General features: G+C 41.2%; 1 long non-coding RNA gene across 1 annotated transcript in view; it reads left to right on the forward strand.

Moving 5' to 3' along the window:
- LOC134159920 (uncharacterized) overlaps nucleotides 1–12,546 on the forward strand; it is a 277,126-nt gene that overhangs the window by 205,949 nt on the left and 58,631 nt on the right. The window contains exons 9-10 of the long non-coding RNA XR_009963364.1: nucleotides 2,087–2,267; nucleotides 4,032–4,188. This is a non-coding gene — a long non-coding RNA (uncharacterized LOC134159920). The remainder of the gene's footprint in view (nucleotides 1–2,086; nucleotides 2,268–4,031; nucleotides 4,189–12,546) is intronic.

Raw genomic sequence — 12,546 nt, forward strand, 5'->3', positions numbered from 1 at the left:
TATTATAGCAGAACTTGATGTCACTGGTACCAGTTTTCAGGCTTGTAATACTCTCGTTGAATTTGTGTTTGTGGGTTTTTTTAAGTGTCAGCTTTGGACAGCATGAGACTGTGTATGAATATTAACTTCCCCTTTTTTTTTCCCTGCCCTTGGGGTTGCAGAAGAAAATGTGAAGACATGACCCGACATTCAAAACAAAACGCAAAGACCGAAACAAACCATCCACCATTTGTGATTTTATTTTTCAGTGTTTGTTGGGTTTTTTTTTAAATGCAGTCTTATACTTAAAAGCCAGTTCTCTGCTTTTTGATCTGCTGCCTTGGGATTTTTGAGTGCTTTGCCTTTCCATGTGACAGTTACCTGTCAGTTACCCAAATGATTTGGAGAGGTGAACAAAATGCAGATGTAGATAATGGAAGATAGGTATATCCCCCCCAGTTGCATACTCTGAAGTAACCTAGACCTTGGCATAAGGGCATGAAAAGTGTTTATAGTGCAAAGGACTGCTGATGTAGCGCCTGGGGACTCTGTGTAAGATCACCAAACCCACTATGGTTTTGACCTGTAAGTAGTAGTCCAGGTACAGAGTTACCTGCTGAATGTCTTTCACCCTGGAGGGATGCAGTTGGTTCCTTCCAACACAGAAGCTGGGAGTGATTTAACATGAGGTGTGGATAATCAGGAGAGAAATAGGATTATATCCTAGCTGACAATATAGGTGCAGCTTGTACTTACGTTATGGGTGAGCTTCACCTGGGGGGTAAAATATTCCCTGCATCTAACAGGATAATGCTTGTTGATGCTGGACTATTGAACGAGCCACTGACTGCAAGTAGAAGAAGATCCTAAGGAAACAGGGGAAATGTGGATGTTTGTGTCATATACAGAAAATTTGGCCTGGCCTGCATGCCAGATGATATCCTTCCATCTGGTGAAGCTGAAGATTCAGAGAACAAGGATAGAAGGAAGGGGACCATACCTCAGTTAGATCTAGGCACAATATGTAGTTGAATGAAATAAAATATTTCTTGAAAAATGATTGATGAAGACTAGAGCTCGTAACTCCTAGGGTAGCTTTGTCACTTTTATCTTCAGGGTGGAGATCTCTACATGCCGGGCTGCATTCCTTCATAGCATCTGAATCATTCTTATTGTCTCCACAAACTGAAAATGAGAAACAGACTGGCAAGAAAGTTAAAATTTTCAAGGTGGAAAAGAGCAGGGAATAGCCTGATCATTCATTATTTTTTTATTTTTTATTTAGATTAAAAGTTCTTGTTGCATTTTTGCAGACACTGATACACTAGATTTTATGATTCCTCTATTTAAAACAAGACTAGAGTTTCCTATATTTTGAAGAGAAATAAGAGCACCTGAAAAAAGGGCTTACTCCAGTGCCGTCTATATGCAGCCTGGCTTTCTCTGAGCTTCACGGGGAAGAAATATTTCCAAGGCACCAGTGGTTGCCATATCCTGTATGCAAAAAGATTCCATAAATGTCTGAAAACAGATGGAATGCAACTTTGGAGGAATAAATGGATTTTTAATTTTCTGAACATTTTGGATTCCATCTGGTTGAAGTAACTAAGTGACCTAGTAGAATACTTTACCTTTCTTGTATAATAGATGGAAACACAGCTTGCACTGCTATTGACTGACACATTCCACCTTAATACACAGGTTTTACTTGCATATACATTTGCTTACTTTTAACTCTTTTGACTGCACGAGAAGGAATACCTGATGCACCTCTTCCTCAAGTCATGGCCCTCTCTCAAGTCATGATTTAGCCTTTCAGCTAGTAAGGAGGAACTCTAAACCACCTGCCTAAGCCCACCTAACAGTAGTGGGAGATACTGTACCTTAGATTAACGCACCTTAGACATACATTAGATAACAAACCTTAGACTCATCTCCTTAAAATACTCTTAATTTTCTGTCTTGTTTAAAGGCAAAGAATAAAAAGGAATAGAGACTGTGTACAGGTACCAGTAAAGTGGATTATTTGTGTTTATTGCCCTTTTTGTTACTGCCATTTAGAATGCTGTTAAGCAAATAAGAGTAAATACATGTGTGTTTTTAGCAGGAAATGAGCTTTTCTCTATGAATAGGGAATACAGGCAACTTGAACTCACAAGAAAGGAGTCATAAAGTATATTACTCTATATAAAAAATGGAAGACTTCAGTTTATGGAAAAGACACTGGTTTTGTGCCTGCTTCAATGAAAGCTAAAATACAAATCTGTTCACTCTCCATGAAAGAAAAGGTGGGTCTTTTAAATCATTCATATTAAGCCTGTCTCTTATGAGTTGCACAATTTGTGAAGCTGATTCTTAATGATTGCCATTCAGAAAGTTCTACTGAGAATAACTATTTCCGTGCTGATAAATTGATAAACACTAGTTAGTAGGATATTGACAATGTGTTTGGTATTAGTTTTCATACTTTTTGGCACTTTGAACATTTCTTGGGGTTTTTGCCATGAATATGGATGAAACATTAAAAAAAAAAAAGGGTAATAACCACCCTTTTTTATTTTTTTAAGGGACAGTAGTGAGACTGTTTTCCACTTCTGGAAGCAAGTATATTTGTTTCATTAAAAAAATTTGCATTTTAGGATCACAAGTTTCAGTCTAGCACAAAGCCTGGAGTTGTTGTAAGATTTCACTTTTGCCTGACACATGCTATGAGAAAAGTGTGTTTGCTCTGTCCTTAATAGGACAAAATATAGCATTTCCACTACACATAATTTTTATATAAATCTCTGGTCACTGTAACCCCGTAATTCAAAGTAGGCTTGTTTCTTCTGCCTGAAATTTGTGATTATGAACTTCTGACAGCTGGCAGGAACACACACTGATGCTGCCAGCAAAACTCTGGACACTGTGCAGTCATGTTTTGAGCATTTTGAGTGTCTTTTGCTGGGATCCTGTAATAAGCTTGCCTTATATGGCATCAAGACAATTGAATTCTCTTTTGCATTGTACGCTTATGCAATTGCATTACTGTCTCTGAAGCCTTTTTGCCCTCATAAATAATTAAAACTGTTGTTACTCAAATTTGGACTTAGGAGACATATTAAGCCTCCTTATACAGAATGCAAGTGGCTGAAAGACCGGCTGCAAGCATGGAGGATTTGCTGGTTTCTGTTTTTCTGAGAGTGCAGAGTTTTATGAGAGAAGTCTTATCCTACTAATAGTACTGATCACATGTTCTCTCGTTTGTGTAATTGAGGAGATTACCAATATAATGAAAACAGCTCCATCTAAGTAAGTTCTCTACCCACAGTTAATAAAATAGTATCTACCCTCCGAGACCTGGAATTTCTCTGAAAACAGTTTTAGTTAAACAAAGCGTTTTGTGTACCAACAGTAAATGTGATATTTATTTTTTCATTATTCATGAAACAACTTTAATGTCACTGCTGATTTTCTTGGTAGGATGTTCAGCTCCAGCATACCGGAGCTCATGCTGAGTTGTAGCTGAAGATGTCATTCACAATAAACATGAGCTGCTGTGACAATACGATGGCAGAAGGTGAAGAATCTCTTTTCTTGTGCAAGGGCGTGCATGTGTCTCTCTGTGTGTGTGAGTGGGAGAGAGAGATTTGATTGTGTTTACAAGATTCATTCGCAACACAGCAGGCAGTAGTCACATTGTAATATTCACCTTAACACAGATAATTTGATTTTTCAACATGGTTATCATGCATTTCGACATAACGATACATGAAAATATATGCTTTAGCAGTGCATTTTAAACAAGGTTGCACACTTTAAGTCGGAATATATTAGAGGTGAGCATCGATTTTTGCAATTGCTAGAGTCCTGGAAAGTGTCATTCAGTGTTCAGCATGTGTTACAAAATTACTGAGAGGAAAGCAAATTCTAATAGTAAGTCTGAGGGACTACTACCATTTCTAGGCTGAACTCAACAGGATGGGCTTCCCCAAATTTGACATCTAAAGCTGTACAAGTTCTTCCCATTTGAGAGCCTTGGGTACTGATGGAATTTCTTTTCTGAGTTCCAGGTTGTCTCCTGACTGGAAAATGAAGAGTCAAAGAGACCCATGGCCTTTCTGCCCTTTACACTGAAAAGAAAATGAACTGCCTGGTCATAGGATGAATGTTGTCTTGGGTCACCATCAAGATCTTGACCTGCCTAACTGATGTGACACAAGGAAAGAGGTATGTTGATGCTCATCAAGAGCAGAGCCTTATTACTACATCCTGAAGCAGCCTGAGAGATAAGGGGATCTATCAGCAATTTAATTACAGTCTTAACACACTAGCCTTCATGCAAGACAAAAAGGAATCTTCTGTTTGCACTGTGAGATTTCAAGCTCAAATCTAAAGAGCGTGGACGTGGTTGGGCATGATTTTGTGAATCACCTACAGCAACAAACAAAAGCGGGCATAATTCTCCTGAAGTCAGTAGAGTTGAGCATGTTTATACGAATGAGTCATTTGGCCCAAACTCATTTGGAGTCTTTGCAGTATCACACCTCTGAATCTTCAGAGGTTTTCATAGAGTCATTAATATCGAGGCTGTATGGTACCCAGGGTAATTATCCATTATTGCTTGAGCCTGGCCCTGGAGTTATTCACAATATGTTGCCTCATTAGTATAATATAATGGGAAAAAAAAAAACCTCAAGAAACAGAAACAAACTAGAAACTAGGAAAATAAGAGTGCTAAAAAGAGAAGAGTGTGAAGAAAATAAACACAGCAGGGTGAGGTCCTCTGATGGTGTAAATCAGCCTCACCTTCTGTGAGACTCTGCCACTTTACACCCTGTGATGCTCTGGCCCATGATTATTAGGAAAGTATGTTGTTGATATGCTCTATAATGGCTTCCATTACCAGCCCATGCTAAAAGAAGCAGCTGGTGAAAGTTATGTTTATGTTCCACAGATGGATCAGCAACGGCAGGCACATAGCTCTGTGTCTGGTAAACAGGTGTTTGACTTTATATTTGCTAGCTAGCCAGAAGAAGTCGTATTCTTGATTAGGGGTACAGGCAAAGAGATCAATTTAGTTGTTGAAGAAACTATTCTTTTTGGTTGCATTTTATCCTTTTTTTAAATAGCAAGTAATGTCCTGAAATACATCCCTTTTATCAGCATAGCCCAAGTGACTGGGAAGAAAAATGAGCAGAGGGGCAAATATCCCCAAACTGATGGAGATATTCAGATGATACTGTCTCACCTCCTTCCTTTCTTGTTAATTTTCAATGAAGAAGGAAGCACTTAGGCTTCAGAAAAAGGTGCCTATATGGAGTCAAAGCTTCCCATGCCAAAGGAGCAACTTCACCAGTTGCTGCACTGTAGAACAGGGCTAGTTGAAATTACAGCAGAGTTTAGCTATGCCTTTACTGGTAGGTGGAAATATAATCATAGAATCAAAGAATAGTTAGGGTTGGAAAGGACCTTAAGGTCATCTAGTTCCAACTCCCCTGCCATGGGCAGGGACACCTCACGCTAAACCATGTCACCCAGGGCTTTGTCCAACCTGTCTTTGAACACCGCCAGGGATGGAGCATTCGCAGCTTCCTTGGGCAACCCATTCCAGTGCCTCACCACCCTTACAGTAAAGAACTTCTTCCTTATATCCAATCTAAACTTCCCCTGTTAAAGTTTTAACCCATTACCCCTTGTTCCATCACTACAGTCCCTAATGAAGAGTCCCTCCCCAGCAGCCCTATAGCCCCCCTTCAGATACTGGAAGGCTGCTATGAGGTCTCCAAGCAGCCTTCTCTTCTCCAGGTTGAACAGCCCCAACTTCCTCAGCCTGTCTTCATACGGGAGGTGCTCCAGTCCCCTGATCATCCTCATGGCCCTTCTCTGGACTTGTTCCAACAGTTCCATGTCCTTTTTATGTTGAGGACACCAGAACTGCACACAATACTCCAGGTGAGGTCTCACAAGAGCAGAGTAAAAGGGCAGGATCACCTCCTTTGACCTGCTGGTCACGCTCCTTTTGATGCAGCCCAGGATACGGTTGGCTTTCTTTGCTGTGAGCGCACACTGAAGCCAGCTCATGTTCATTTTCTCATGGACCAACATCCCAAGTCCTTCTCCACAGGGCTGCTCTGAATCTCTTCTCTGCCTAACCTGTAGCTGTGCCTGCATTTGCTCCAACCCAGGTGTAGGACCTTGCACTTGTCATGGTTAAACTTCATGAGGTTGGCATCAGCCCACCTCACAAGTGTGTCAAGGTCCCTCTGGATGGCATTCTTTCCTTCCAGGGTATCAACCCAACCACACAGCTTGGTGTCATTGACAAACTTGCTGAGGGTGCCCTCAATCCCACTGTCCATGTCAGCGACAAAGATGTTGAACAAGACCGGTCCCAACACCGATCCCTGAGGGGCACCACTCGTTACTGGTCTCCAGCTGGACATTGAGCCATTGACACAACTCTTGTGCATGCGGCTATCCAGCCAGCTCTTTATCCACAGAGTGGTCCATCCATCAAATTGATGTCTCTCCAATTTAGAGACAAGGATGTCGTATGGGACAGTGTTGAACGCTTTGCACAAGTCCAGGTAGATGACATCAACGCTCTACCCTTGTCCATCAGTTCTGTAGCCCCATCATAGAAGGCCACCAAATTGGTCAGGCAGGATTTCCCCTTAGTGAAGCCATGCTGGCTGTCACCAAGCACCTTGTTGATTTTCATGTGCCTTAGCATGCCTTCCAGGAGAATCTGCTCCCAGATTTTGCCAGGCACAGAGGTGAGACTGACTGGTCTGTAATTCCCTGGGTCATCCATTTTCCCCTTCTTGAAAGTGGGGGTTATATTTCCCTTTTTCCAGTCGTCAGGAACTTCACCTGACTGCCATGATTTTTCAAATACGATGGACAGTGGCTTAGCATAATCCTCTTTTTAATAAGGAATGTTTTGCACACCAGTTCCGACACCTGTAAATTTAATACTTACATGTGCACAGCCAGCACAGAAGAAGAACAATTTATTTTCAGCTTATTCAGAGTAAACCATTTATTTCCACTGTGTTTATTCATTTCTGATTGCTCAGAAAGCCAAAAAGCAACTGTTTTTTTTTCTGATCTCTGGATGACAAATGCTTCTAGATGGAAGAATGACAAAATGTAAATGCCTGGGTGAATATCATTCACCCTAAAATATGTTAAACTCTGAGGGTTTGGGAGCATTTTCACAGATACCCACCAGTAGGCTGAATACTCATTAATAATTAATATTATGACTCTGTGAATCATAGTGATTCAGATTCAGCACTTCTAGTTGCAAATCAGATTATTATTTTATTCTTTGACCAGCTCTAGGGAAAGCTCCATAGTATGTAATGCAAAGAAGTAGCCTAAGGGAATAGACCAGGCTGGCATCATTTGCCTAAAACTTGCCCACACTGCAATTGGGTGTTGATCCTTCTGGCAGAAGGTTAAATATATCCTGCTGAGTCCTTGAAACTAAGGCAGGCACAAGTGGTTCTCCAAGACAAGAGATGACCTAGGGAAAGGGAAGAGCAGCTGAGACAGCTGAAGAACCTGGGGTAGGTCTGAAGAGATGTTTCACCCTCAGCATTGTTAGCTTGTTATCATGCCTGTTTTATTGAAACCAAACTGCTCAAAGGGGCGGCTCTGGAATCAACGCATTATGTCGGAAAGGTGGCTGTTTAAATGAAGTGTGAGCAGTGCGTGTTTTCAAGCTTCTGTTGTACATGTAATATATGAAGGAATAGTGAGAGCAGCAGGTGTTGTGGAAATTTATGGAGGAGCAGCAAGCCCAGGCAGCAGCCCCACAGGAAGAGCAGTGACAGTTACTGCAGCAGATGGTCTTGAGAATTATGAATGTGGGACCTATCCCCAGCTGCCCCTATAACCAGGTCCTTTTTGAGCAGGAACCAACGAGATGTTGACTCCAGGCTTACATGGTCATCTTGAGCACTGGGACTGGTGGTGGTCAGGGTAACCAGCCACTCTAGATCCATGCTGAAGAAGGGTGACCTGAGCTGTTCATATTGATCTCTGAGCAGTGGTACTGCTGCTGTCTAGGAGAAGTACATCTTGAACCAGTTGGGAATCCCAGAATAGAAGTACTGATAAAGGCTCATGGAGGAATTTAACTACCCAGACATCTGTTGAGTAACAAATACAGCTGAACATGCATCATCGCAGAGGTTCCTAAATTATAGTGAAGACAACTTTATGATGCAGAAAGTAGAGACTCCTGAGGAGAAGCCATCCTGGATCTACAGGAGTATATTAATGAAATTTGCAGATGAAACTTTGCAAGTGCATTAAAAATACAGCAGCACTGTTTTAGGATTGACTTCAGCAGAGTTTCATATGTGTTTAGGATGAACTGCCTTCCTTATTTGTTTATTAATTTTGACTGTTAGACAAGTAAACAGAAGTTCAAGCCTACCTTCTCCTGCCTTTAAACCTGTTTGCATTGTCCATGCATGCCAGACATTTGAGCTCTGCAGACTCTTAACTAATATACTTTGCAAACAGCTCTCTTGGACAGCACACAGCTCACAATGGAGATTAAGAGAATTAGAAAAATGGGTAGGTAATAGCACTGCGCCATTCCCCTTCAAAAATGCAAGTGTGTACCTTTGCAGAAAAAAATCATTTGAAACAAATGCTGAAGAGGATAAGGAATTTTAAGAAGCAGAAATATTGAAAAGATAATAATGAACAGCAAATAAGTCATGAGTTTTCAATAAGGCACAATAGCAAAGGAGGCCTATAAAATTTTGGAGTACAAACAAAGAGATATTACATCACAGGGTAAATTTCAAACAGGGCTTTTCTTTTCCCTTGTGGGTTTCAGGAGGTATAAGATAGGCTTGTGCACTGAAACAAGCAACAAAAAGGTTACACTGATTATAATGATGAACTGACAGTAAGACTTATGAATTTTTGAAAAATCTCTTGGAAGTTTTGATTTACAGTGACACTTACTGGAAAAAGGAAAAGCAAAGGAGGCGGCCACAAAACCTGATTTGTATCCCGAAACAAGGGAATCTGTAAAATCTTAGGGGAAAAAAAAAATCTCTTAAAATTTCTCACATAAATCAGCTAATCTTTGCCATCCTCAAGGAAAAAGCAGCCCTGAATGAATCCTGCTTCATTCCTCAGATTCAATACAGGGATAATGCCAGGTTTACTCTCTAATGATTCATTTCCGTACATCTGGAGATGGTGTCTTTTAAAAATTTAAGGGGGAAAAACCCAAGGGTTTTGGGTTTTATTTTTTTTCTCTCTTGCCAAGTTTTAATTTGATGCATTCATTTCTCCATTACTGTTCTGCCCCAAAGTTTATTGTCTCAAGCACTGCACAGCAAAACCTTTTTCTCATCTCTTCAGGAAGGTAACGTTCCAATTTACATCTGTAATATCTGTATGATCATCTCAGCGGGATGGTAACCTTAGTAATCTTCCTGCTAAAACCCTGTTCATTAGCTTTATGATAAAATGCCTGTGTTATTCCCAGAAAAGAAAAAAACTTTTCATTTGTCTACATTAATCCTGACATCTGCTATAGGTCACGTAGAGAAAGAAGTCTAGCTCCAAAAGTGATTCCAATTCAGTGTTGTATTAAGACTATTATCAAATAATTCCACTCCACCCGATCAAAGGCTTTCTCAGCATCTAGTAACATTCATGGTATTGAGCATTTGCCTTTTTGAAGATTTTTTGACTCCCCACAGCATCACCTAAAAGGTCGCTGAGGGGTCAGGGAGTGTTCAGGTCTTTGATGAGAAAGAACCAAGAACTCCTTTTAATCTTAATATTCAACTTCAGTGTACACGTACACACACAAATAAGTACTCTTGGGAACACTAATCTCGGTCCAGGCACAAGCAATAGTGGAAGACTTTTTTGTCAAAGGTGCAATCTAAGAACTACCTTTGAAAGCAAGGAGTTTGGAAGGAGATAAAAAAAATGAATGAGGATCCCTCTCTGGTTATTACTTTGGTCTGAATTCCAGTTTGAATTGGACTCAGACAAAGAAGATCGGAGACAAGCATGCTATCAACAAGATAGCAGCAGTGATATACAAACCACCACTAATGAACTCCCTTTACATGTTCAGGAAGCCTACAAAGAAAGCCTACAAACACCCAGCTGAAGGCTCTTCTTGCTTCAGGCCGGATGGATTTGCTGGCTGTTCTTGCTCAAAGTTAATTTGTAATCTACAAAACCAGTCTCCTATTAATAGACAGAAACAAAACCTAAAGGTAAAAAAAATGGTGACAGAATATATCAACCTGAAGCTTCAATTTTTCTGTCTGCTGCACCTGAACTGGCATACACAGTCACTGAACTGAGTCTCTTCAAGGTTTCAGCACTGCATTGAAAGCAAAGGACAGTAAGAAAAGTCACTTGTGGATCCCAGTTTCTACGAGGGAAGGTATAAAAGACTCTGAACTGTCCCTGAGCAAGGTTATTAACTTGAAAAGTACTTAGCTGAAACTCTTTCCTGGTGCATTGACTCATGCCCTCCACTTCAGCAAAGCCAGATTACAGTGATTTGCCAACGATTTTGTGGCTGCAGAATGCAGGAAGGTATTTTAATTGCATTTTCCCCTGTGATCAGTTCTGTTGCCATATTCTGTGGTTGAAATCTTATTGGAATGCTTTAAATAGAATAAAGACTTGGTCGGCTCTTCTGTCCCTTCACCCTTCCTCTTCCCCACCCAAACTGGTCAAGGTTGTTTGGATGGAAATGCTACTTTTATCTGAAAGGCTTTTTACCTAGAAAGCAACTGCAGATGAACAGCGCCAACAGGAACTCTGTAATCACTGGCTGGGCTTTTCTCACTTTTCCCAAAGGAAGTACGTTGAAAATTGTGTTTCAAGATTTGAAATGGGGTGATGTGAACTGACTCAGAGCCATCCCTATGCTGATTTGCCCCAGCTGAAGCAGCACACACACACACACACACACACACACCCCTTTGCATTATGTGTGAATCAGCTGTTTAGTAATCAGTGGGATCCAGATTCTGGTGGGTTTACTTCCACAAAGGACAGGAAGAAGGTTTTTGTCACATTTTGCTCTGTGATTGGCTCTGAAGTCTTAACAGTGGATGAAATTTCACTTTGGTCTTATTTGCATTAATACAAAGATGGTTAGACAAATAGTGTCTGCTTGCTCTTTGCCCATATATACTCACCTTGAGTACTAAGAGTAAGTATAACTTGCCTCGCTCACCTTTAATGGCCTGTCTAGTGGAGGTGCACAAATGATGATCCTCAGGTCCTTCAGCTCTCTTGAGACATGGCCTCTTCACTTCTATCTCCTGAATCGCCTGGTGGAGCAGCTGATCTCTTTCTGTCAAACAAGACCATCACTTCTGTTACCTGCCTGCGATCAACACCACTCCTGCAAAGACCTATTTAATATCAGGTATCAGTTCCCATGAAATGTTTGTGTGGAAGCAGGACTTGGATTTATGCTGGGGAGGAGGAGCGGGGGTGGAAGCATGGGTTGATTAGGTCCCCTTGGTTAGATTGGATCTAGTTCCTATCTTGTGCTAATCCACCCCAGACTCCTGGCGGTAAGACTCAAAGCAGCATAAAGCAGATAACAGGAGAAGGCGGAGGGGGCTGGTCAGGGGTGTTTGTAAATAAATCTGGAACCTGGGATCTGCAGCCTGCTTGGTTATGGTTTTGTGAAAACACAATTACAGCATAAAATGAAAGCAGGCTGTGCAATGAAAACAAGAGGAATGCCATCACCCAGGTTGGCTTGTACTGCAAACCACCCTGGTCAATCATCCGAGATGAATGGAGGTATCCGCTGAATAACCTCACTTTGCAACTTTTATGTGAAGGCTTGATAAATGAAGTCAGGGAGAGGTACAAGAAAGTGATTAAAACCAGCCTGCACAAAAGGCAATGATAACCTCCCTGAGCTTGAAACTTTTTTTCCTCTTCTGCCTGAGTTTGTTGGATAATTAACCCTTTCGTCCTTCGGTCTCTGTACACAAACATTTGTGTATTTGCACAACACAGCTGCCTCTAGACAAGCAATTTGTCACTGGTAATAAATTGGACTCAGTGGCAAGGCCAGCCACTTCCAATGGGGATGCTTGCAGCCAGGTACCATGATCTGGAATTTCATAGTGCCCTCACTGTAGCAGAAAATCTTTTCCAAAGTTTAGCTCACTCATTTCTTGTCTCTGGGCTCTCTAAGCTGCCCAGTTGCTCACTTGGGCACCTCCTTTTAGGCATCCTCATAGAATAACATGCCCCAGGCCACACTGGCCAAATAGTTTTAGGGAATGTCAGTCGGTTGTCGTAATGAGCTCGAATGGGATATTATTATCACTAAAACACCAGGCAATTCTGGCATTATTGTCAAGCAGGGGCCAGGATTTCTCCTTGTGGACCTGGAACCATCATCTGTCGTCTCTTGAGGTAAAACCAGTCACTGACTTGAAGGATGACCTGAGCGTTCAGAAAAGCATTTTACCCATGTATGGCATAGTCAGAGATCAACAGATTTCCCATTCATAGTTATAGTCCACTGCACTCCTAGGTGCTTGC

The sequence above is a fragment of the Pezoporus occidentalis genome, unplaced genomic scaffold (genome assembly GCF_034315485.1).
Source record: "Pezoporus occidentalis ecotype Australia unplaced genomic scaffold, CSIRO_AGI_Poc_V1 ctg10, whole genome shotgun sequence".
Classification (NCBI taxonomy): domain Eukaryota; kingdom Metazoa; phylum Chordata; class Aves; order Psittaciformes; family Psittacidae; genus Pezoporus; species Pezoporus occidentalis.